At 40.9% G+C, this 27,066-nt stretch overlaps 1 long non-coding RNA gene across 1 annotated transcript; it reads left to right on the top strand.

Annotated features, from left to right (window-relative positions):
- The first annotated feature begins 1,563 nt into the window (after nt 1–1,563).
- LOC136793438 (uncharacterized) lies at nt 1,564–27,066 on the top strand. Its single transcript, XR_010838703.1, has 3 exons — nt 1,564–1,652; nt 1,818–1,972; nt 26,989–27,066. It is a non-coding gene; the product is annotated as an uncharacterized lncRNA (long non-coding RNA).

Here is a 27,066-nt window from a genome sequence, read left to right as displayed (position 1 = left end):
CATGGACTTGAGGATATGGGGAGGGGGAAGGGTAAGCTGTGACGAAGTGAGAGAGTGGCAGGGACATATATACACTACCAAATGTAAAATCGATAGCTAGTGGGAAGCTGCCGCATAGCACAGGGAGATCAGCTCGGTGCTTTGTGACCACCTAGAGGGGTGGGATAGGGAGGGTGGGAGGGAGGGTGACACAAGAGGGAAGAGTTATGGGAACATATGTATATGTATAACTGATTCACTTTGTTGTAAAGGAAAAACTAACACACTATTGTAAAAACAGTTATACTCCAATAAAGATTTAAAAAAAAAAAAAAAAATGAGTAGAAGGAGGCCAGTGAACAGTGACAGGAAGGACATCCAGCCAGAGGAGGACACCCTGTGCCACGTTAGCTTAAATGGATGCATGTTCTGATCAGGGAGCAGGGGGAAAGCTTATAACCTGGTTAATGGACAAACCCTTAAAATCAGTGCCAGGAATAACTGGAATAACAAGGTTGATATCTTTTTGCTTATAGCCTAAATTCCATTCATTTGAGTACAATTAAGCACAAGACAAAACCATAATCAGATGAACCAGGCAAATACAGTTTACACTAACCAAGAAATCTGGTGTCAACAAATTGAACCAGTCCCCGAATTATGTGTGTTTAATTGGCTTAATTTCACGTGTCACATTCCACCTTGGTGTAATATTGCTGCTACGTTGAGCTTTCTCCTATGAATCATGGCCCCCCAAAGAGCCATGTCTTCAGTGGGGTATCATGAAGGTCTAATCACAGAACATGTAAATCAGGTCTCCAGCAGCCAATTATCACCATTACATTTTATTTTTCGATTGGTCGTCTGCTCAGGTAATTGATGCTAAGCCTTTCGAATCCTCTCACTGATTGATAATAAAACAACCAAGGGCGTGATTTCTAGTGGCTTTTCACCTCTACATATTTCCACTTTACACTAAGGATTCAGTTCACACAAAGAAAACTAAAGAAGGAGAATCTTATTTTAGAAAACTTCCGGATCCTTTTAAGGTGAAAACAAAGAAAGTGCTAATAACAATTATAACACATTTCCTACTATGATTATTCAACTTACTTTTACCTCTTTCTTATTCTAATACCTGAGCTACGTGGCATTTGGACCCATTACAAATGTGCTCATTTCGGGACTTCTCTGGCTGTCCAGTGGTTAAGACTCCGCACTGCAGGGGGCGCGGGTTCGATCCCTGGTTGGAGAACTAAGATCCCCCAAGCCTCACAGTGTGGTCAAAAGAAATGTGCCCGTTTCGTACCCATTAGTACCCACATTACCGCAGCTGACTGAGTCACACTCTGACATCTCTAGCATTCTCTAACCTCTTGCTTTTAATAGAAAGTAAGTGAACATGAAGTGTTTTTCTTAAAACAAGCACTTTCATATGGATTTATTAAGATGAACAGAGATATAATTACTAATCTCCACTTGCAGAGGTAAGCAACGACAGCTACGGTTAAGCAGGCTTACCCCGAATGCCTGGAAGGCATGGAACACACAAGGTCACTGCTGTAATCAAGGAGAAAATAGAACATACGGTCCATGGTCCAAATGATGGAGTCAGAGACAGGTACCCAAATGATCCTGTTCACCTTCTCTGTCAGATGGGAGCCCGGCAAAGGGTGAGTTTGGCTCTTCAGTCCAACCGGGCTGTAAATGGGGTATGAGATGAGTCTTGCCCAGGGTCTCCTTAGGTCAAGCCAGGTACAGATACATAAATCCATGCTCTAAAAGTGTTTCTGACATCGTCATGTACAGGAATTCAAAATTGCATTGCTTCTCCCCAGGGCAAGGTGGAAAGCAGAAGGTAATACCCAGAGTCAGGATGAGAAGATCCACAAAGCATGATAGTCGAGAAACAGTAATTAAAAGAAGATGTGAACAAGTGGCCTGAATTCCTACATTGGACTCTTATTTATCCAGAAATGGACTTTGGAGAGTGGTAGGTTTTTATCTGCTAATAGCATGACTTTGGTGGAATAACCTAGTCAATTTAAAGAGCGCCGAGTGAGATGAAAAGATTCTAGGTTGTTATTCTAGGTTATTTTGAGGGCTGAGTCTTGAGCAGAAGCCAAAAATCAGGAATCAGAAAAAAATAAGCATTCAATGCATTGAGAGATGGGAACATGGAAGAAGTGGTGAGAAGCTCCCAACCAATACCACCAAATCATGCTTTTCTCATTTTAGTTTGCTTTAAACAAGTAACGTACATGTGTATCTTAAAGACACGAACCAGAACTTGACTGGCACAATAATGTAATCAACAAAACGTGGTTCAATAAGGTAGAAGAGGGGACTGATGGGTTTTCCCATCAGGGTAGAGCAGAGAGGATTTTTATCTCTAACCTTCTGTTACCTATAACATTAACTCCACGGATTCTAAAATGTTCGAGCTAGTTTAGATTCAGATTTAATTTCACCTTGTTATTCTACTTACTTAATGGAAAACTTCTGCCTGTGCACTTTACCAAGCATAAATATTGGTGCTTCCTGAAATAACATCAGGTCCCTTGATCTGTTCTCTCTCTCTGTGTATGTGTGTGTGTGTGTGTGTTGTTGTGCATGCATACATGTGTGCATGCCTGAATTTAGCTATTAAAGCAGCTCAATTCAGAAAATATTCACCATTGCATAAAAACAATTAATCCACATGCACACCTCAGTACCTTACTATGGAGCTGCATATTAAGAATGCCAGCCAGAAAATTCAGTAGAATTGGAGTACCATATATAGAAAATCTCTTTAAAATTCACTCCAGGTAATTCAACTAAATGCTCACCTTTTTGCCTTTAGTAAAAACATTTATTTTCAAGCACACATAATATGACAAGAAGCACAGAGTCGTAAGAAAAATACAGGCTCTGGATGTCTCCACACTTGCATTTAGAGCTCAGCTCTGCCCCTTACTAGCTAACATAGGAAAGTTCTATGACCTTTCTCTGCATCAGCTTTTTGTTCACAAAGAAAATGGGGATCATAGTAATATCTGCCTCCTAGGGTTGATGTGAGGGTCTGATGTATATAAAGAGCCTCGTGAAGTACCAGGTATGCACAAATCCTCAGCAAGTGTTACTTCTTGCTCTCTAGCGGTTTCTGAAATGACTTTCGAGGCTTGAAATCTGCCAGACTGCATAAGTGGATCCCAGAATGTGAACGCTATCAGGAGGAAGTGGGGACCTGGTGTCCCCTCCATCTCTTTAACTCAGTTATGGCTCATGCTTGGTTTGCCCTGTCGTCAACTGTGCTAGCGAGAACTCCCCAGCAGCGAGCAGGCATTCAACCCCCTTCTCTGTATCTTACTTCTGCATAACCCAATACTCGGAGAATCCTATTTCAATACTTACCACTAAGTCTTTGTGCTATAGATGAAACGCTTTGAAGTCCAGTAACACAGCTTGCTAATTGGTGCTCTGATAATCTTTTATACTTGATTTTTACTAAATAAAAGATCCCTTATTATTGATGCCCTCACCAAGCCTTTTCATACAGGAAACTGGCTTATAATAAAGACTTGGCTGAACACAGAGGGGGGAAAAAAAACACATAGACAGCAGGTGGCCCAGCCACTCCACTATTAAATAACCCTTACTGTCAAGAAATATATATTTCTGGTAAGCTTTTATTGTGTTGGTCACCTTTCTTTACACCCAAGAACCCTCCATGAACTTATAATCATGATTAAATGGTTTTCATTCTCTTGATTAAATCATGTCAACATATTTATCTTTTTTCCTTTAGACTTGATCTTTCAACTTTAACAATCTTTAAGTGTGATCAGAGGATAACTATTTTGAAGTTTAGCAATGTTTGTCTTTGTTTAGGGAAGGGCATTGGCTAGTAACATAAATTGGAATGAGTGCTTCCAAGTTTCGTATTATTTAATGCCACTTATCACTTAATGCCATGACAAAGAGTGGTAAGATTTATTAAGAGTGACAATGGAAAATGCAGCTGTAAATGTGCATAGAACTCCGGTTCACAATGCCTTGTGTATCTGAGGACAGAAAATGCATATGAGTTCACATAATTATTGCATTTTCGCCTGCAGGAATTTGTCACACAAAATTACACTCACGGTTTGGATTTAAATCAAATCCTAGCTGCAGGCACAAAACTAGATCAGGTATGTTTTACATAAGTGCGAAGGAGAGGGGGGATAAACTGAGGGTATTCTCTTTCTTATCTCAGTGGTTTGCTATTTTTACCTAACATGTTACACCTGCCATCGGGGGGCGCATTCATCCTGTCCTCTTCTCAAAGGGAAACACAGAAAGTAAAGATGATACCTATCTTACACTATGTGTCTCAAGGACGGTCAAAAACACTAGGTTGAGAATCCTTCTCTGGGGATGTGATATTGTCAATTTCCAGTTTGGTGCTCCTGTCTTCAGGATGAAACGGAACACAGGAGGCAGCACGGTGTCCTGAGTTCTAATCCTGCTTTTGCCTCTAACAGTTATCCCTGTTATCCCAGGAATTTGATCTCTCTGAATAGCAGTTACTCTAATTTGCCAGGTAAACGTACTAGATTAGGAATGATCTAAAATACCCCCCCTCACCTGGAATGCTTCAACAACACATGTTTCTCTTTATTTTTCTATTTAAACTTTTCTCAACCAAGTATTTGAAAGTGCATTTTAAACTAAGCCATTTCAAACATTAGCTGTCCTATACAGGTTAAGAGACTATTCATCATTATTGAAACTATGTAGCAGAAAATATGTAGAAATAAAATGGTGGATACTAAGAAAAAAGACACTTTAAGAGAAATATTTCCTGGCTTCATGATGGTTGTTTTATGAGTATTCTTAGCTTTTCTTCTGAATTTATCATATAACTGTATCTCTGTATCTACATTTTATTCATATTTAATATGAGTTGATTCAATATGCAAAGCCATAATTTGTGACACCGTAGCAATTCACACATTCAAAACTTTAACTTCAAATCTACTGTTACACATTAATCATGAGTTTTACAGCAGAGAATATTTGAGTCCCAATTTTGAACATTCAAAGATAAAGGGCATGCTAATTTCCCTCTATTAGAATGTATGTAACTCAGGAAGATATTAACATCCTTCTTGGAAGCCAAGTGTTTTGTTGACTCAGAGGACAATAAAGCTAAACACAATAAATTCAGAAAGAGGTGAAAAACTCAGTATCTGTGTACATCATAATTATACGTAAAAGGTATGAAAGTGGCCTGTTTTAACCCAGAATGTCTAGCATCAATGCACACTGGGTTGAAGGATGTTTGGGGAGTTGCTGAAATCTCTAAAATGATCCATCTCTTTGCCTGCCTTTTAATTTTGATAGCTGCCTTTTATTTACTATGCTGGCACTATGGTAAGTGATTTGCATATTTTCTCTTATTGACTCATCACAACAATGCCATAAGGTAAGTGTTGTCCCATTGTTTCAGAAGTGACTGTGACTTTCCCAAGTTTACAGGAAGTGACAGTGATGGGTCTCAAAATGATGTCTTTCTGATTCCAAAGGGGTGCTTTTCCTTCTATATAATGACCCTTTTGGAAGGAAGGCATAAATGCTGGTGCTAATACACATGAGCTGTAGCCTATCATCCACGTAGGGTCTCTTCCTCAGCGCTGTGCTTACTACCCAGCCCTTTCCTCTGAAAATCCCAAAATGCTGTAAAAGGAGGCATTATCTCCTTTTTGCAGACAGGGGGATGATGTGGAGAAAGGTTAAGTGACATTACCAAACATGCAAAAACAAGTCAGGATGGAGTCAGGGATGGATGCTACAACAAAAGTATTAGTTACCAGCACACCTGGACACCCTTTAAAATCTCCTTCCACAAAATATCTTTGGGGCTATTGTTTCCTATGTATGCTTCATAAGGAAGCAGATGTTATCTGCATGGAACATCAAGCCCTAAATTGCAAATTATTAAGTGTGATTAAGTGTCCTCTAAAGGAACAGAGTCTGACACTTCCCCAAACTTGTCTTGCTCTGATTCTCAGTCCCTTAACTCTGAAGAACTTTTCTGGACTCTCTACCAAAGCCAGAGTCAGTCTATAATTACCTTTCTTGCATTCACACAGAATCATAGATGACTCCATTTTTTTCTCAAATGTATGCATCCTCTCAGCGAGCCAAAGAAAGGAAAAGCAGTTGTACCCTTTAACCAGGAGAGAGTTGGAAAAAGTAACTAAAAATAAAGCAGGAAGAGTGTCATTGAAATATGTTCTATCCATATATTTTGGTAATCATTAGGGATGTTCACAAACATCCCAGTTTTCTCCTCCTTTCAGGCAAATGATCAGATTACACTTCCTTGTCCCCTTTTAAATTAATTATGGTCATGTGACTGGTTTTGGCCAATGGGATATGAGGAGTCAGGTGTAGTAGAAGTGGGGTGTGTGTGTGTGTGTATCACTTCTAGGCAGAAGCTTTGAGAACTCCTCCCCCTGTTGCTGTACTGTTGCGGTGAAGCCTCCATCATCCTGTTGAGCTATGTTTTGCCTGCGGCATGAGGGAGAAATAAACTTTTGATGTGTGAAACCACTAATATTTATCTGTTCATTTTTAATCATAGACTAACCTAGTCTATCTTGACTAATTCATTTACTCATTTATCAAAATGTTTAAATCATTTTGTCAGATGTTTACCGTAGAGAGAGGTAAGCATGCTTATTCTTCTAAGATAAAAGGAGGAGATGGATGTAGACGTGAATAGGTTTGGAGGTGGAGAGACCAGAGTAGTTGAGGAGGCCTCTACCTGATGATCTCCATTTTCTTAATGATGCTGAAGAGCTGGTAGGGACACGTCTTCAACTAATACCTGGTTTCTACTGGGGGCAAAGCCTTATGTGTGCGTGTGCTTCAGCAGAGACCAAAGTTGCTTGGGCATGGCATGGATCTAACACTTGAGTTGCTCACAGCCTGAAAGGAGTGATAACATAGAGACATGAAAAGCTAGGGTACAAAGTTGACCATGATAGGAGCCATCAAAGAAGTAGGCAGGCAATGCGAGAAGAGTTGGGGAGAAGGGGAAACCACAGAGGGCTGCGTGGAGGAAGCGGCGTTGAAATGGATCTAAAAAGCATCATTTTAAAATAGTAGAAATTGGGAAAAGGACATTCTACCATACAGAGGTAGAAGAACTAAAATCACAATATTTGGGCTGTGGGGTGTGTCTGAGGAACAGTAAGTGGTTTGGTGCCCATGGAGTGGAGAGCATGTGAAGAGGGGCAACAGGAAAGGAGCTTGGGGTCAGATCCCTGAAGCCTCGCAGCACCAAGCTAAGGTCTTCTACTTTCATTCTGACGTCAGTGGTGATGCATGCCAGGCACCTGAGCACAGGGTGCTGTGATCAGAACTGCAGGTTCAACACTGTGCATGTCATCTCCCATCTAAGCTGTTTAGATAACCGATACTTCAGCACTAAATGAAAGAACTGGATTAACCAAGCTACAGATCCAACTGTCAAAAAACCACTCAGAAATGAGACACAGATATTCAGTGTTTCCCCAACTTGCCTGCCCACAAGAATCACCCAGTCTACTAGTAAAAAAAAAAAAAAAAAAAAGGATGGAATTCCCTGGTGGTCCAGTGGTTAGGACTCTGTGCTTTCATGCCAAGGGCCTGGGTTCGATCCCTGGTCAGGGAACTAAGATCCCTCAAGACATGCAGCGTGGCCAAAAAATTTTTAAAAATGGAGATTTCTGGACCACCCTCAGGTTCCTATGCCTGATTATCTATACGTTTAGCAAACTCTCCAGGGGGTTTTTATGATCAGGCAAGTTTAGGGAACAACAGTCTAATTGAACGCAGAGAAGACAACAGGCCCGGTTGCATAAGAATCCAACATTTGCATCCATGCATCCATTCTTTTATTTCAAAAGCAAAAGCACTCATTGAATATCTTGCATTCTGGGCACTATGCTAGAAACTAAAGATGCCAGAGAGAGCAAGACAAAGCCCCTGCTCTCTCCAAGTTTCCATCCTGCTAAGAGAAAAGGAAAATAGGAATTATAGAAAACGTTCTTCACAATTCTGTGGCATGCTACTTTGTATTTTAGGATGTTATAAGGGTGTCTACTGGGGAGACCTGATTTCCTTAGGGGTGCCTGAAGGCTTCTCTGGGGAAAGAAAATTTCAGCTGGTATTTGAATGATGAAGAGGCATGAGCTAGGGGAAGAGATGGAAAAGATCATTTCAGGCAAAAGAAAGATCAGTGGCATCCTCCTGGACAGAGAGAGTCCAGAAGAATCTTAGAAAATTCCATTGAGACTTGGTTACAAGAAAAGGAGTTAGACGGTCAGCATGAGCTATAGCCCACACTGGTGACACACTGATCTATGTCCGGTCTATGTGCCAACCAGACAGGATTTAGACCTTGGCCAGAGTCCCAGATGAAACTTCCGAACTTCCCCCGCCTGGTGACCTTTCCCATGAAACCAATATGCTTTCAATACCAAGAGAACAATATTCTATTATCCTGCCCACATCGCTCATTTGAACACTTTAAGGCAGCGGCGGATAGTGGGATAGTGTGGGAAGTTTAGAGCCAGCGGGCAAATTAAATCCAGCTCTATCACTCGCTAACGGTATGCTTTTAGGCAAGTCACTTAAATCTCCCTGGGCTTTAGTTTCTCGACTCGTAAAATGGGATGAATAACTGTGTCTACCTCCTAAGGTGGTTTGGGGATTGGCTGAGACAAGGCACGCAGAGTATAATGGAGAAGAGCCAGGGTCTGCACAGACCTGTGTTTGAATCCCAGTTCTGCCACTTATCTCCTGGGTGACAGTGGAACGTGTTGATTTACCTTCCTGAGCCTCAATTTTGTCATCTGCCAAGGGGTGATAATAATACATACAACAAGGAGATGCCTTGAGGAGTAGAGAGATTGTGTGAATACTGCCTGCTGCGGTGTGTGACACGTAGCCCGTACTCCGCAAAGGGCAGCCATCACTCATCTTTTTGGGGTATCAATTCAGCATCCTGCCTCGAAGGAGTTCAGAATACATGTCGGAGCACTTCCCACTCTGTATGTCACTTTCCACAGGTGTGGCATGACATGAGGGACATATGCTTCTCCAACTGTCTATAGTGAAAGGCCTTTTCGTCCCAGTATATCACAGACCATGCTCTTCTGTGTGGCCACAATGCCAATTTGCTTTAAAAGTCCATCAGTGCTGATTCTCATGGTCTGCACCTGGCACAGTGTAAACAGATGCCAGTCCAAGAACCAGCCCCAGTCCATGGCCGCATAGGGTAACGTTGGCCTGGGTGATCTCCATGGGCCCTTTCAGCTCAGACATACTGATGCTGAGTGGAACTAACAGAATAGTCTCTTCTACTACAGAGAAGTGACACCTGAAGCCCAGGGGGCTCGACAGTGTCGGTGCGAGTGTACTGGAGGTTAGGCTGGTGAAGGCTGTGATGTTCCCCTTCAAGTACTCAACACTTGATGGGCTCCTTCAGGACAGGGACCTGGTTTCCTCATTCACTTCGGAATCGCAGGGCCTGCCACGGAGGAGACTGCATACAATGTTAATAGAAGAAATTCGGTGAAGAATCTTCCCACATGTCACGAGATCCAGGCTATTTTGATCCTACAGCATGCCTACCGGTTTTGGCCCCATGTAGCACAAACTATTTGTTGGAAGAGGAGGGAAAAATAAGTGAGTGAAAGGGGTGGGTGTCATGCTATGAATGTATAGTAGACTTGCCTGAAACTTCTGAAAGAGGATGTGGAGTGGTGGGGGCGGGGGAGGGGCCAGATAATGCACGTGGATGTGCAGGGGTGACCAGGAGCATCCTAGGCCAGCAACCAGTGAGCGTGGGTACAGCAAAAGCAGCCAGTCCAGATGGGCGCACACATATATGTGAGCAGGGATGTTCGTGCATGCGTGTGTACTGACATACAGGCAAGCGTGTGTATTAACTAAAAAGAGTGCCCTAATCTGGGAGTTCAGACTAAAGTTTTCCCATCTTGCCTTTTCATTGACAAGCTGTTTGTCTCTAGCCCTTAGGTTGTCAACTGTGTGAAAGTAGGAGCCCATTGTATCCCCGGTACCTAGAACTTGGCCTTGCACATAGGAGCACCTTGATAAATATCTGTTAAAAGAACAAATCCGTGGAAAGCATTCAGCACAGTATCTGCACACAGTAAATTCTTGGCAAATGCCAGCTGCTGTTGTGATACCATCATGCCTTGTGTGCAGTAAGAGCTAAACGAATGACAGTTGAATCTTGAATTCTAAATTAGGTGGTCGCCTATGAAGAGTGATTTTATTTGTTCTTATTATGAGGGCTCCTCTGCTATTTTTTTTTCTTTTTAAACTTTATTGAGGTATAATTTAGATAAAATACACTCTTTTAAGTGACTAGTTCAATGTTCACAAATATATACACCCATGTAATCACCACCACAATCAAGGTACAGAATATTTCCGTTATCCCAAAAGTTCCTTCCCTCCTGTCCCTTTGGACTCTATTTCCTCTTCATGGCCCTAGGCAACTACTTATCTGCTTTCTGTCACTGTAGGTTAGTTTTGCCTGTTTTCAAATTCCTTATAAAATTCATACACACTCTTTTGCGTCTGGCCTCTTTCCCCCAGCATAATAGTTTTGCAGTCCATCGATGTTGTTGCAGGTATCAGTACTTCATTCTTTTTTGTTCCATTGTATGGATATACCACAATTTCTTTATGCATCCCCCTGTTGATGGACATTTGGGGTGTTTCCAGATTTGGGCTGTTACAATAAAGCTGCTGTAAACATTTGTGTGTGAATCTTAGCTCCGGCCTACGCCTTAATTTCTCTAGGGTAAATATCTAGAAGTGAAATGACTGGACATATACTAAGTATATGTTTAACTTTATGAGAAACTGCCGAATATTTCTCCAAAATGATTGTAGAAAATAAAATAAAATTACACAAATTACACAGAGTTTCTGTTTGCAGCCATGATGGAATAAGTGGTACCATACTTGCTTTCACACAGTAAACAACTAGTAAATTGGACAAAATAAATGAAACAACAGTTTTCAGATAGCGGACATCAGGCAGCACTGAACTGAGTTCTCGGAGAGAAGGAAAACAAAAAAGTTTAGTACTATGATCACTCTGAGGTGGCACGTACTAGCCCTTGGATAAATATTTCTGGAATGTTAGCAAGCATTATATGTTAGTCATCATTATAACTAGCATCATGGCTTGCACCCAGTAGGTGTTCAAAAAATGATACCTGAACCTAAGTCAAAATTATGCAGTTTCTTATATGGACTTACTTTATTACTTTAGTGCCTTAAAAAAATTGCCTTTTGAACAATGCCAAATCTACATAAAAGTAGCGAGAAAAAATTGCAAAGACCTCCCATATACCCTTTTCCCAGAGACTCCATTTAAGTCTCACCAATTGTCCCAATATCTTTTCTAGGAAAACGATCCAATCCAGGACCACAGGTTGCACCCTGTTGCTACATCCTTCCTGTCTCTTTTAATCTGGAATCATTCCTCAGTCTTTCCTCGATTTGCATGACCTTGACTTTTTAAAAGATTACAGATGTCATTTTGTAGAATGTCTTTCATTATGAGTTTGTCTAAGGTTTCATCATGATTAGACCCGAGCGCTGCATTTTTGACTGAAATATCACAAGAGTGATGCTATGTTATCATTCTGTCCTGTTGGGTGGTACTTGATGTTGATTTGCCAGCCTGACATTTGGTCACTTGATTAATATGGTAACTGCCCTGTTTTTCTACTGGGCAGTAATTCTTTTCTTCTTAATAAGGAATATGTGTTTTAGAGGTAGATATTTTTGAACTATGTAAAATCCCATACCTCATCCCATTTTCACCCACTAGTTTTAGCATCTGTTGTTGTTTCTTAACTGAATTAATTATTTCTATGATGGCTGCCGAATGGTGATTTTCTAATTTGATCATTTCTTCTACATTTATTAGTTGACTTTCTATTGTAAGGAAGAGCTTCCTCTTTTCCTCCATCTATATATTTGTTTACAACTGGATGGATCTGTGAATTACTATTTTTATGGGTTATAATCCATTACTATTATTATATATATTGATGTTAAAATTGTCCTGGATTTGGCCAGTGTGAGCCTCTTTAAACTGACCTTTGTATCCTTTTCACATATCCCCATCAATCTTTGAAAATTTTCTTATTTGGGGAACAATAAAAGGTTCCAGGGTCATCTGGTTCTTTTCTTGCCCCAATCCTAGATGCAGTCATTTCTCAAAGGTGCTCTGATTCCTTTTATTGGACAATGGGTGATATTTAAAAACCAATATCTGAGCATTAAGTTTGCTTGCGGCGATCCGAGTATCACTGGCCCCAGTACTGCTCAATGGACAGAGTTGGGAGGTATATGAGTGTAAATGTACGTGAATATGTGTATGGGGGGTGTATACACATGCATATACATATATACACACTCACATATAAACATTTGCATCTATAACTAGTTCTATATTGTATTTGTTGAATGCTGAGTTCACATCAATACTTCTAATTCCCACCCAACAACACAGGGTTCAGGCTAGCTTTACCCCTTTTACATATTTGTAACTCCCTTCTTGAATAGTAAAAAAAAAAGAAAAAACAAACAAAAAAAACCTGGCTCCCATTGTCCTCAATATATCTACTTACTTTCTCAAAATGTTTACTTAATATATTTACTCAAATCTCCTGACCCTGCCAAGCTTGCACATCCTCCTTGAATGGGTCTCAGCTACCACTAAAGTGCTTTCCCATTACATTCAGGTCTGCCTATCCACTTTTTGACAAAGAAGGAAGGAAAGAAGGATTAAAAAAAAAGAAAGGAAGGAAAGGAGGAGGGGAGGAAGATTTCATTAATGTAATTTTAAGGTTCTTTGAAAGAATAAAGCACAGTTACAGTGAAGTCACATATTACTCAAGGATAAAGTTACAAAGTCAGTCTAAGGTGAAAATCAAGTACAGTCAAAATCACACTTGAGGCCTTCCCTGGTGGCACAGTGGTTGAGAGGCCACCTGCCGATGCAGGGGACACGGGTTCATGCCCCGGTCCGGGAAGATCCCACGTGCCGCGGAGCGGCTGGGCCCGTGAGCCATGGCCGCTGAGCCTGCGCGTCCGGAGCCTGTGCTCCGCAACGGGAGAGGCCACAACAGTGAAAGGCCCGCGTACCGCAAAAAACAAACAAACAAAAATCACACTTGAAAATCTTTTAAGATGCTATCATCTTGGAGACCAAGATGTACCATCTCTCAGTAAGTCAGCTCAACCATTTTTTCTCCAGTGTTGGAAATAGCTGTGTTTCTCTGGTTAAGCAGGAGAATAAGTAGTTTGGATTGAATATAAGAACTACACTGCCTAAAAGTCACATACAGCGTGTTCACATCCTCAGTCTATGTGTAACAAGTAGGAACTGAGACCAACTACGGGTCCAGACTCCCAGTTCACACTCACTTCTAGATGTAAACTCATTAGGTAGAAATTGTGGGCACAACTGCTCAAACTATTTAAATCATTTTGTTATCACCCCCAGATCTCCTGACTTCTAGTTATGGTTCTTTTAACTAATTATTTATTCGTTTACCGAACATTTGAGCTACCATTATGTGCCAGGCCATACTCTCAGTGTGGGCGATACAAGTGTAAACAAAACAGACAAAAGTCCCTATTCACGTGGAGCTTTCATTCCGGCGGAGGAGACAGACAATAAACAAACAGTGGAGGATGGAGCGACGAGCTATACGGAGAGAAGTAAAGAACGTGCCCTTATGAAATGACTGGTCAGCTACTTTTTTTTTAGCTGCACCGTGCGTCACGCAGGATCTTAGCTCTTCCACCAAGAATCAAAGCTGTGCCCCCTGCAGTGGAAGCTCGGAGTCTTAACCTCTGGACCGCCAGGGAAGTCTCCTGGCTGGCTACTTTAAATTCGCTGTTCACTGATGGTATCTCTGAGCAGGTGTCACATAAGCTGAAATCTGAATGACAAGATGGTGCCCATCTCTTGAAAGCGGTGGTGAAGAGCAATGCAAGCAGAGGGAACGGTGAGTGTAAAGGCCCTGAGGCAGGAAGGAGCTCAACTTGTTCTAGAAAAGGAGAGGAGACCAGCAGGGCAAAGGAGAAAGTGGTATGACGTGGTGGGGACAGGCTGTGAAGAGGTGAACGCAAGAGCACTGAAGTTGCAGTTGTGAAGTTGCAGTTGTGAAGTTGCAGAAGTGGGGTACCACTTCTGTCATTTTACCTAGGGCCTGAGGTAGCCGCTAAGGCAGTGGTTCTTAAACTTTAACATCCATCAGAATCTCCTGGAAGGCTTGTCAAAATACAGATTGCTGTGTTCCAACCCCGGGGGTTCTGATTCAATAGGTCTGGGGGAAAGTCCGGGAACATGTAATCCTAACAAGATCCCAAGTGAAGCTGATGATGCCGGCCCAGGCACCACGCTTTGGGAACCACTGTGCCAGGGTCTTACGCCTTCAAACTGAGATAAATGGACCTCTGCGGGTCACCAAAGACAAACCTTTTTTTTTTAAAAGTATCTTTATTGGAGTATAATTGCTTTACAATGGTGTGTTAGTTTCTGCTGTATAACAAAGTCAATCAGCTACATGTATACATATATCCCCATATCCCCTCCCTCTTGCATCTCCTTCCCTCCCACCCTCCTTACCCCACCCCTCTAGGTGGTCACAAACCACCGAGCTGATCTCCCTGTGCCATGTGGCTGCTTCCCACTAGCTGTCTATTTCACATTTGCTAGTGTATATATGTCCATGCCACTCTCTCACTTTGTCCCAGCTTCCCCTTCCCCCTCCCTGTGTCAAAGGAAAAACTTGATTAAAATGTATTGCATGGCTCCTGGTATAAAGGATATTGAGTATGATTTTAGACAGTATTTGTGAGTACACTTTGATAAAAGACACAGGTACTTTTTTCACATGGATTTTTCTTAGCCAGACCTCTATAAAATTGTAGAAAATAACATTAAATCATCGTGAAGGCATTTCTATGGGGAGCTAAGATAATAGAGTCCAGGCACATTTCTTTTTCTGATTATCTAAGATAACATAGCAAACAATCCACAGGACACATTTTTTGGAAAAATCAATATCGCTTAAGGACTTGAGGGAAAACCTTATTTTAGGTTAAAATAAATAAGGATACATAATGAATAGGAATTTATGCAAAATTTGCATAAAATTTTATGAAAAAGTAGGAGACTTTTAAAAACATTTCATGCTTGAATTGAGTTGCTGCAGGCTCTTTTCTGCCATTAGGGATATTGGAAAGAAGAAGTTTGAAAGGCACGGTTCTAAGGCAACCCTTTCTAGGCATCAGCCAATGGAGAATACATTTTTGTGGTTCAATGGAAGTACCAATTTTAGTTGATGGCCTGACTGTGAGCTGGGGTGAGAGGCTGTAAACAGTACTCAAGGAAGTTCATTCTACCCGTCCTGTGAAATAGTGGGGCGAGTGCTAAAAGATGCAGGCTGAAGGAGGACTTCTGTGATCATGGCCATGGGGCAAAGGACATAAAGAGGGCCTGGACCAGAGTGGTGGTGATACTGATGGTGGGCAACCGGCTAACTACTACTACAGAGCAAGGAAATGAGTAGCACTTTAGGTAAAGCAGGAGGCCTTTCATTGTGTCCTGCAAACTCTGTTTATTCACAAATGCACACACTTTGCTGTTTCAAGCTCTAATAAATGCATACAATTGAACATAAAATTCCCAAGCTTTTAATTTAATAAGGTAGGTATAACCTGAGTTACCCTGCGATAGCGTTCCATCTCATTTAGGGTCAAAAACAAAGTCTCTCCAATGACCTATAAGTCCCTTCATGACTTGCCCCCTCCCCTTGTTACCTCTCTGACCGCCAGCCTTCACACTGTTCCTTAAAAATATCAAATACACTCTTGCCTCTGGCACTTCTGGCTTGCACTACCCTAGAACCTTCCCCCAGATATCCTCATGGGTCTGTCTCACCTTCTTCTCAAAGAAGCCTTCCTGGACCACCCTATTTAAAATTGTAACCTCTCAGCCCCTTCCCTCCTTTACCTTTCTCCATGGCATTTCAAGCCGTTAAAGTACTACGTGATGTACTCATTTTGTTTGTCTCTGCACCTGGAGTGCTAGAACAGTTCCTGGCGCTAAAATATTGACCTGAGGTATGAGGAATTTTACAAGTTCAGACTACTGAAGTCATTATTAGAAATATTTTATAAAGGAAAATAAAGTTCTCCTTCCTCAGATAATAGGTAAATAGGCTTCTCATATTGCTCCTAATGTCTCATCACCACTGTTTACAAAATTTACTCATCCAAAAGAGATTCTGATAATTATGCTGGCATTGTTGATGTATGGGGGATAGGAAATTGAAATGATGGAGAGATACTATTACTCAACCAATAACAATTGCTCACTGTACCAGACAGAATGGACTAGGTTATGCTACAGTAATAGACAACTTTCAAAACTCAATGGCTTCAATTAACAAAGGCTGATTTCTCCTTCAAGCTCTATGTCCAATATATTTTGGCAGGGTTGAGGGGCTGGATCTTTGCTCCATGTAGGCACTCAGGGATCCTGGCTGACAGAGGCTATAGCATCTTATAATTCCTCTGTATCAAGATGAGATTCCAAGGGTTGCCACAGCAAAGGAAGAGAGCACAGAGAATCACACTGTGACTCTAAAATGCTTCCACATAAAAGTCAACCACATAACTTCTGCTCACTTTTCACTGGCCAAAGAAAGGCATATGGTCATGGCTAAATTCAAGAGGCATGGGAGAGAGTAGAACCAGAAATCTTGGTGAAACCAGTACACCTACAGAATGCATCATCTCATTCTCTGCCAACTCCTGTGCTGGGCATTAGGTACAGAAGTGAGAGCGACTCCATCCCTAATCTTAAGGAACTCAGAGTTTAGGGGAGGAGACAGACAGGCAGTATAAAGTGCTAAGTACAACAAAGATAACTTCTGTACCCAATCTTCAGACCAGCATCTATCAGTAGCTGCGCTTAGAAGCCATAGACAGTAGAGGGTAAGTCTACAGACTGCAGTCAGACTGCAAGGATGCAAACCCTGGCTCTATGATGTGTATGGCCCTGTTCACATTAATCTCTATGTGCCTCAGAGTCCTCATCTGCAAAATGGAGGCAAACCACATACCTATCTTGTTGAGAACTTGAGTGGATTAAATAAGATAATATATGTAAAGTGGAGATCTTGGCACATGGTGAGTACTCAATAAATCTTAGCTCTTACGCAGCCTCTCACTTCAATGTAAGTACCTCAAATTCAACAATAGTACTAATGGGAATTCCCCGGCAGTCCAGTGGTTAGGACTTCAAGCTTTCAATGCCAAGGGCCTGGGTTCAATCCCTGGTGAGGGAACCAAGATCCCACAAGCTGTGCAGCCAAAAAAAAAAAAAAAAAACCAATAGTAATAATGGTATACAACATGTACAATACACAGTACTATATCCAATATATCATGTATAATATTGCAGACAATATTGTCATTGTATACAATATCATTATATACAATATACAGTTATATGTAATAATATACAATAATAATCTCTGAAGTGTTGTTTCTCCAGTTTTTCTCCACTTCAATCAGTAGTGCCATATAGCTTTTGCTCTTTGCAAAACTTATCATATCACTTTATAAAACAAAGTTCAATTATTCAAAGTCCTTAAAATTTTGCCTTGCCTAGTATTATACCTCATCTCCTTCCTCTCTCTCCATGTCATACTTATGTTTCAGTCACATAGAAATAATGAAACTTTTTGTATATAGTTTGGGTAGTGAGTACTAGTTGCTGTCAGCCCGGACACATTTCACTGGGAACGCCTCTCATTCTCCAGGGGTCTGTGACCCAGCAGTAATATTCCTGTCGTGTGACCCTGACCCCTAGTTAAAGCATACCGGATTGGGTACACTTTGAGCTTAGTAGGCCAATCAGATTTTTCTTTTCCTGGGAAACACTGTCTAAATGAGGCTGGAAATTCACATGGCCATATTTTACTGTGGATTCATTGAAGTGTTGATCAGTAGTTGAGAGAGAAAAAGAGTGAGAGGGAAGGAGAGAAGGAGGGAGAGAGAGAAACTAAAGCCAACTCTTCAAAAATACTAGGGATGAGAAGCAAAAAACAAAAATCCTTCTAGTATTTCAGTCCCTTGTTCTTGGAATCCTTGAGACACCTTTTGAAACCTTTTAATACCTTATTTTGTTTGCTTAAGTAAGATCAAGAGTTAGTTTTTCATCACCGTTTCAGACAATTCTTCCATAATTTTCCCAGGCAGACTGAGGCACCATTTTCTTATTACATTCTGTAGATGGTTCCATTAGAGCAGCATTTCCCTGTAATATTTGGGGCTTTATGTTCATGTGTCTATCTTTCCTTCTGCCTGTAAGATCCTTGAGGACAAAGGTTGTGTTTTTTTCATCTCTGCTTCCCGTAGTGCCTGGCATAGAGAGGGCAGCCTAGAGGTGTATATGCCTATTACCCGAGACCTTAGCAAGACTCCCACGGTGGAGGGGGAATGTGGTGCTAATAGATGAGGAGGAGTTTGCCAAGAAGGAATGAGAAGAGCTCTTATCCTATTTAAGGATACTTTTACCCTTTGGGCATTTCTCTTGAGTTACTTACTATAATAGGATCACTTCATCCCTTTGTGCCTGACTTCCGTGGATTCTGCAGTGAGGCAGAGGGACAGACACACATGTCCTGATCCAACAGCCCTATGTTACATGGTTTTGCCAGTTGCTTGTGCCACCTTTGGAGATAATATGGGAGGGAGAGGGGACTTGAATTAGAGATGCTGAGACCCTGCAAAGGATTTACAAGCAAGGACAGAGTTCTGAGAACATCCTCATGAGCCTGGTGCATACACCATCCAGGCACCTTTAACACTTATTGCCCACTCCTAGGAGAGGGCACAGATGTTCTCTAAATACCCTGGGAACTACATCCTAGCCCCTCAGGGGATCTCTTCCGACTCCTCTTAATATTCTTCTTTATGAACACGTTTGATCTGTCGTGTGGCCTCACTCATCCGAGGTGATTCAAACTGAGCCGGGAGACCTGCGGCTCCATTTTCAATCAGCAGCTGTATCTAGTTGTTGCATCCTTGAATAAACATGTGGGTTTAACCAATTTTACTAAACATACCTTTACATTTCAGATGTTATCATCTGAATTTCTCAGCGGGTTTTGTGAATGCAAGGAAAAAAGATTCAGATACTACTTTGAATAGAAAAGGTTACAGTTTGATCGAAAATATTTCAGATACGTTGGCACTGATATGTATTTTTGTGTTATTATGTTCATAAAAATATCATGTTTGTGAGAATCAAAAAGTGACCTGATTTACAAACTGTGAGGCCAGGTGAGCTGATATCAGAAAAGAAAAAGTACCATTGAAGGATTTACACATGCAAATATTTTGTCTTTTTCCATCAAGAGATTGAATAACTAAGGTCAAGGCATTATGCTGATAATGTCCCAGGCCATCCTCCATGACACAGTTCAGTTCTTCTTGGCCTTTGTCCATGTACTGATTCTTGTAAAATATCAAATCTCCCGTTGAGTTTTGTTGAAATTGACTGTCAGAATTTGATATTCTTGAAATGGGAAGTGTAACGCATAGACCTCTCTTCACGGCAGATGAGCAGTAGATATTCACGTTTACTATTACCTTGACCACGGGTGTGCCTATACTGGCCAAATATCCAGTCCATTTGTTTCAGGATAGGTCTATATGGGAAGCAGCAGTAACACAGTTCTGGTAATCCTGATCACCATTAAGGTCAAACTGTTCCGCAGCTGTCCATTTCCCCCAGCGGACAAGTGATTTGCCCATTTCTCTGCCAATAACTGTGACTTATTGTGGGTTGACTCAAGTGGTTTAGCCTCAGAAGGGCATCCATGAAAGAACGCATATCTCTTCAGCAGAGGCTCGCTACCAGGCATGGTGTAGGTCCAGTCCGCCTTCATTTATTCACTTGAAACCCACTTACTGAGTCACGGTCATTGGATTCACACATGATACATAACAGGGAAGGCAGATACATAAACAGATAATTACAATTCGATGTTCAAAATGCGCAAGAGAACTTGGGAGCCTGAAGGAGAGGCCCGTAATCCTGGACAGAGGGGCCTGGCCGAATATGCTCATTACAGCAGGTGGGGATTAACCGGATAACTCAGAGCGACTACCACCTTGGAGAAGTCCCGTGTTCATTCCACATTCAACAGGTCTTTCTTAAAAAACTTTATGTGCCAGGCACTATGCTAGGTGATGAAAACTGATGAGAAATCAGGCATAGTCCCTGCACAGAAGGAACCTTTGGTCTGGAGAGAGGAGACAGATATATGAACAACTGTAATAGAAGGGAGAATGAGGAAAATACTATACTAGACATAAGTGCAGAGTGTTGTAGGGACAGAAAAGAAAATCCCACGAACGGTGCCAAAGAGGCGTTGGGGAAGGTTTCATGAAGGAAGTAGCAATTAACCTGAATCGGAACACTGATAGGACTTATAGTCAACTAAAAAGGAGGAATGTGTACTCCAGGCAGAGAGAAGGCACAGGCAAAGTTATAGGGGCACTGTGGTCCCTAGCATATTGGGAGGAAAGCAGTCGACTGGTTAACTTGGAGCATGAATTGTCAGGGCCAATTAGATGGGAGATAAAGTTTAAGTAGGCTAGGTTTAGATTATGAAGACCTTTGAGTGCCCAGATTTAAACATTACATTTTGCAAAGGGATCTGTGTTTTAGGAAGAGGTGTGAGAGGCAGGTATGAGGTGGTGCGAGAATCTTGAGACTTAACCTTGCCACTGTTTAGTGAAAGACCTAGAGCGAGCCGTTTAACCTCTCTGAACTTGCTTCTGCCTGGATACTATTAACTCTTACCAGTCACAGGCACAAAATGTGGTTGGCAGAAGGAAATGAATGATAAAGGTGAAGCACCGGCAAGAACGTAGGAAATGCAGGAAACACTCAGCGCATGCCCTCAGCATCAGAGCAAGTGGAGCTGTGTGACTGTTGCCTTGCGGAGATGTGAAGACCAGTTAGGATGTTGTTACAATAGTTCAGCTGAGAAATGCTGAGGCATGGACTGGAGCAGTGGGGCTAGAAAGGAGGTGACAAGCGAGCAACCCTGATCTTGGAAATGAACTGGGAGAGAAGCAGGGAAGGAGGCAGGGATCTAAAATGCCCGAAATCTCTCACTTCGATGGATAGAAATGGTGCAAAGAGCAAACCAGGGTGGAGTAGGCACCTGAGGAGGCATGGTGTGTGTGTGTGTGTGTCTGCACGTGGGGACAACGTCTCAAATGGCTGCTCATGATATATTGTCAGAAATTATTTATGCTCCTCAGCCAAGCCCTGTACTTAGAACATGACATTATGATATCCTTGGCCAACTCCTGTTAGTGTGCCCTCTTTGGCGATGTCTGGTCAGAGGGCTGTGTTCTTTATTTCCCCCTGGTACACTTTTCCTTATGTTTGTCTTCACTTGCCTCTTCCTGCCATCAGAGGTTAAGGTCTTGAGAGTCTACACTTAAATGGGGGACAAGGTAGCCACTTGGCCAGCTTTCAGTGTAGGATTAGGCCTGCCTTTAGGCAAAAAGGAATTTCCAAATGGCACACACCTTTTTTTTTCATAGGTCACCCATCCTAGGGCTTGTTGGCTCTATGTAGCTAACATTTCTTGAGTGTTCTATGCATTACAGGCTATATCTATATAATATATATCTATTATATAGATCTATATTATATATATATATAATATATATATAGTGTATAGATATATATAATCTTTTATATGTATAAAATCTTTACAATATTCCTGCAAAAGCGGTACTAGTATAACCCTGACATGACTGATAATGGGTATATAGAACTCCAGGGGATGAGGAGAAACAAAACCCAAGCATACAACAGGGATCTAAAGGGTTAAGAGAAAGTTGCAACATGATATAGATACCGAGGGAAAGTCTCACTAAGAAGGTGACATTAAGTAAAGGAAGTGAAGGAGCGGGCCTGTGCTCTGGCAACGAAGCACACTCCAGGAAAATGGAACGCCACGTGCCAGGGTCCGAAGCAGGGGGTGCCGGGCATGTCTGAGGAACTGCAAAGGTCCTATTGTGGCTAGGTAGCACCTGAGGGAGGGGAAGGGGAGTAGAAGGTGAGGTCAGAGAGGTAAAGGGGGGACAAAGATTGTACATGACCTGCCGGACTTAAGGACTTTAGTTTTTCTCTTGAGTCAGATGGGAGCCACTAGAGGTTTTTGCAAAGAAGACTGATATGGCCTAATTTCCATGTGACTGTCCACGTTAACAGGTTCATCTTGGCTGCTGTATTCAAAATACACTGGGATGAGGGGGTGAGGAGAGAGGCGGAGGGACCAAGCACCCCCAAGGTGGTGAACGCTAAAACCTATAGCGTGCCAGTTACCAACTCATTGCTTCTCAGGTCTCAAATCAGTGTGGTTTCTGTCTTTTGATTAGACCCAAACTGATATACCCGGGTTAGTTAAACTACATTAATTTGTTTGAAATACTAGTCTGTCTCTTTCCATCTTCTGGGGAAGCTGTGAGAGTACTTGGTGTTTAGCCCAAGATTCAGCTATCACGGGTCCCTTCATTTCTCAATCACTTTCCATCTGGAGATATAATCAACAGAGCTATAGCCATTGTTTAAAGAGTCCTCCAGCTAATACTGAATTAATTCATGTTAATATGTATTTAGATTAAGACATGACAGAGAAAATAATGTCATGATAATGAAAACTAGCTATAGGAAAATCAACTAAAATGTGCATAAATACTAATTCCAGCTAACAGTACATAGATTACTGCGTCTTTTGCAAAAGTTTATTCAGACCTAAGATTGTTGCTAGATATGAAAATAAATGCTTGTGAGAATAACCAAGAGTAATTATGTGCTTTACAAACACATAATTGAGAAAATAATAACAAAAAGGATGGAGAAATACTGTCACTTTTGCTTTTGGAGGAAAATTCAAATGATGCTTCACCCAGAAATACTTACATAATCAACACTTAATGAGCTGCAAAATGCAGTACTCCTCCTAATTTCCAGCAGGTATGATAAGCTCATAAAATGTTATTTTAAGTGAGGAAAAAAACTCATAACTATTACAGAGGCAAACTCTCCTATTTTACCACAAGGTTTTTCCCCTTCCTGACATTCTAAAGGTCTATAATTTTAGTCACCAGCATCCTACATAAAGTTTTACTAGCAGAAAGCTGAAGTACCTTGTTATCTTTCATTTTTATATGGCACAAATTCACCTGATATCTGGGTCTCAGGCATCCTTGTTTATAAAGCTAATATCACAAATGCAAAGAGACAATACCCTATTTAATCAGAGCTGATAATTGACCTTGGATTGAGGGAACAGAACAGCTGAACTAACTTACATCGAAATTGCTATTTTAAAGTGAAGAAGGAAGGGACTTCCCTAGTGGTTCAGTGGGTAAGACTCAGCGCTCCCAAAACAGGGGGCCCGGATTCGATCCCTGGTCGGGGAACTAGATCCCACATGCATGCCGCAACTAAGAGTCCGCGTGTTGCAACTAAGACCCGGAGCAGCCAAAACAAACAAATAAATTAATTAAATAAATAAATACATAAATATTTTAAAAACTAAAGTGAAGAAGGAGATTGCCACACAGTAGAGGATAAACCAATCTTAGAATGGAAAGGATTTTCAAATACATGTTTAGAATTGGTGAACAGAAGTGTCCATAGATTGCAACTAAAAAAATAGAATTCCATCCACCATAGATGTGGCTGATTTCAGATGTCTTTGAGGTGCTTACTGAAAGCATAATGAGAAGCGGAGAGCCTGGCACACAGTGATGTGACAGATCTCAGATTAAATATATGGTATCATAGGATGAATATGTTATGTGATAAATGTGTTAACTGGAATGAGATGAGGGTTAAGCAGCAGGGGTGACATACACTTTCCCAGACGTCAGTCATTCCGAGGACACCTACAGGCTACTTACCGTATCCCTAAACCACCCATGTTATTGTTTACTTAAGATTGTTCTTTTAATTGATCCACATTTTTCTACTTCAATTATCTGTGCTTCACCTTAGTTCATAATACCCATGAAATCAGAGGTGTTCTGTGCTAATTATCTTTTGACACATGAAAATAAATGCATAACTTTAAAATTTTAAAGTTTCCTACATGCACCACCAATCTCATGGCTCACCAATTCTACATGTGTTACTTCACTTTGAGAAATATTGGTATAATGCAAAGAGCACAGACTTTGGAATGATCCAGCACTCAGTTCTAATTCCACCTCTGCCACTTCCTAGCTCTGTGATCTCAGGGGAGTTACTTGACCCACTGTGTTCTACCATATAGCGAGGTGCCCTATGTGCAGGGAATGCTTCTTTCCCTGTGGGGCTACATGGCAGATGCTGGGAATACAAATGTGACATGCACCCTGTCTTCATAGGTTCACATTCTAGCTGGGGAATCCAACACATAAAAGCATGTACATGCCACACTCTGTCACACATACACATTATTTTGAACTTTTTTTCAGTTTAGGGTTTAGGAGTTGGAGTTTTACAGTGAATTAAAGTTTGGTCATAATATGCTCCATCTCTCTGTAGATATGGTAGTGAGAGCTGGAACATTTTCTTCTGAGTTAGTTTATAATTGTGATTCACATTTTTATTTTTTCAGGATTCATTATTTGGACTATTTCCCAAAACATTCGAGACAGGTTAGAAGTGTCAAAAATGCAAATCTGTACAATCAGGGGATTCAGTAGAACAGGAACTATTTAAAGTCAGCAGAAAGAGAAAATTCTACCAGGCAGCTGAGTTGAGTCAATGACTACAGTTTGGCACTGAATTGGGTACTAAGATTTCTGGCAATGAAAATCCAAGAAGGGAAACACAGTGGATCTTTTCTTTAGTCATTGTCTGAAGAAACAAAGCACACACCTTCATCTACAGAAACAAGCTTTGCTTCTGCAGAAAAAAAGCCTGACAATATCATGTGAGTCTCTGTGTAAGAAGCACCAAGAAGCACAGTTGGGCAATATTTTCAACTATAACTCAACAAAAGACACAGAAGCACCATTTACAAAATAGGCCATTCTTGTCTAGACCCTTTGAAGAGCCAGAGGATGTAATGTTCCATCGTGGTTGAAGGGACGCATCTCTGCAGAACAGAAAACATAGTCTGAGATTCTAAGGCCCCAAAAGACATTTTGGTAACACACTGCAGTGTTGGACCGAACAGAACCCAGAAATGACTGAATTGCTAACCCATTACACCATTTTATTCAAGTTACAGCTGTCTTACCTCAGCTTCAGATACTCTGTAGTTAACTTAAATGAAAGTCTTATACTTGAGAGACCATCTGTACTAAATTGTATTGTTATAATGTTTGTTGCCCCCAACCTTGCCTAAAACCTCATGACTGGGTCATCCCTGCAGGAGAATTATACCTCTCAATTCACTGACATCAGACTCAGCCATGTAACTTGCTTTGACCAATGAACTTTGAGCTAAAGTGTCATGTGCCACTTTCTGAGTAGAAGCTCTCAGAGTCATCATGTGGCATGTGGTTTTTCTCCTCACTTTTCCCTCTGCCTGGAGACTGGAATGTCTCAGAAAGGGCCTGCTCCTTCAGCTTTGTTCTCAGAATGAAGGGGATAGAGAGTAGAACTGCACTTGACCTGTAAAGGTTGTGAAAGGTGAAAGAAATAAACTTTTCTTGTCGGAAGATACTGAGATTTGGAGGCTTATTATTTGTCACCACAGGATAACTTAGCAGAAGCTGACTGATATGCAAAATATGTTGGAAAGAAACTTGCTTTGCTTTCATGAATTAACTCTCAGTTGAACTTACGTTCTACCAGAATGTTCTGTGCTATATTATGTGGCGCATACAATTTCTATCTTATAATTTTTAATTCAGAGAGAGCCAGTTGAATCCCTCAGTTCATAGAGCAATTAATTTTAACAACTACCCCTGATAAGCATGTCAGTAATGAATATTGAGCTAGTTGCAAAATGCCCAGAGGGATAGGTCGGGGAAGAGAAAAAGACTACTAACATTCATTGAGCATCTTCTATGCACTGGATGCTTTACATTTATTATTTCACTTAATGCTCATGGCAACCCAGGTTCTGCCACCATTTTACAAATGCAGTTCAGAGAGGTTGGATGAATTAGCCACAGTCAGAGAGCTACTAAATGAGATAGCTGGAATTTGAGCCTAGATCTGACTGACTCCAAAGTCTTTACTCTTTCCATTATCCTCTTTCTATTACAGGCTTTCCACTACACAAGACAGGATGAATTGATGACAGACACACAGCATCATTCCAAGGACTACTAGAGAAGTCTTTGGAAGTCTAATCTTGCACTACGTTTAAAGAGAAAGGGGTCAAGTTGTAAAGTATTGTCCAATATGTTTATAGGTCTATACTTTGGGTTTAATATTAATTCCAATATTAAAAATAATTTATTTTTTTACTTGTAAAGGAAGTAGACACTCAGAAAATTTGGAAGATATAAAAATCACAAGTGAATATTTATCAACTCTTGAGGGTCAAGAATTCATAAACTTAGAAGCAGTGGGGGAAATATCAAAAAAGACATATTTGACTAACACAAATGTTAAATGCTGTATCTCAAGTATAGGTTTTAAATTTTGGCAGATAAATTTCTTTTGATATACTGAGTAGGATTCTATTAGTGGGCAACCTCACATTTCTATCATTCTTGTGATAACATGGCACTTCTGGATCACTTTTTAATAAATTTGCATATATTATATTTTAATTAATATTAGTATAACTGATATTATAGAATATTAATACATTGTACATTGATATTAGTTAATTGTATGAATATTAATAAGATGCCTTTTTCACGTTTGTTTAGTTACAAACTAGAACTAGAAATTGGGAGTGGAGAGCACGGTAGACATACAGGCCTGAGGAATCTAACATCAAAAGAGAT

Source organism: Kogia breviceps, chromosome X (assembly GCF_026419965.1).
Source record: "Kogia breviceps isolate mKogBre1 chromosome X, mKogBre1 haplotype 1, whole genome shotgun sequence".
Taxonomy (NCBI): Eukaryota; Metazoa; Chordata; class Mammalia; order Artiodactyla; family Physeteridae; genus Kogia; species Kogia breviceps.
This window is presented reverse-complemented; position numbering and strand designations above follow the sequence as displayed.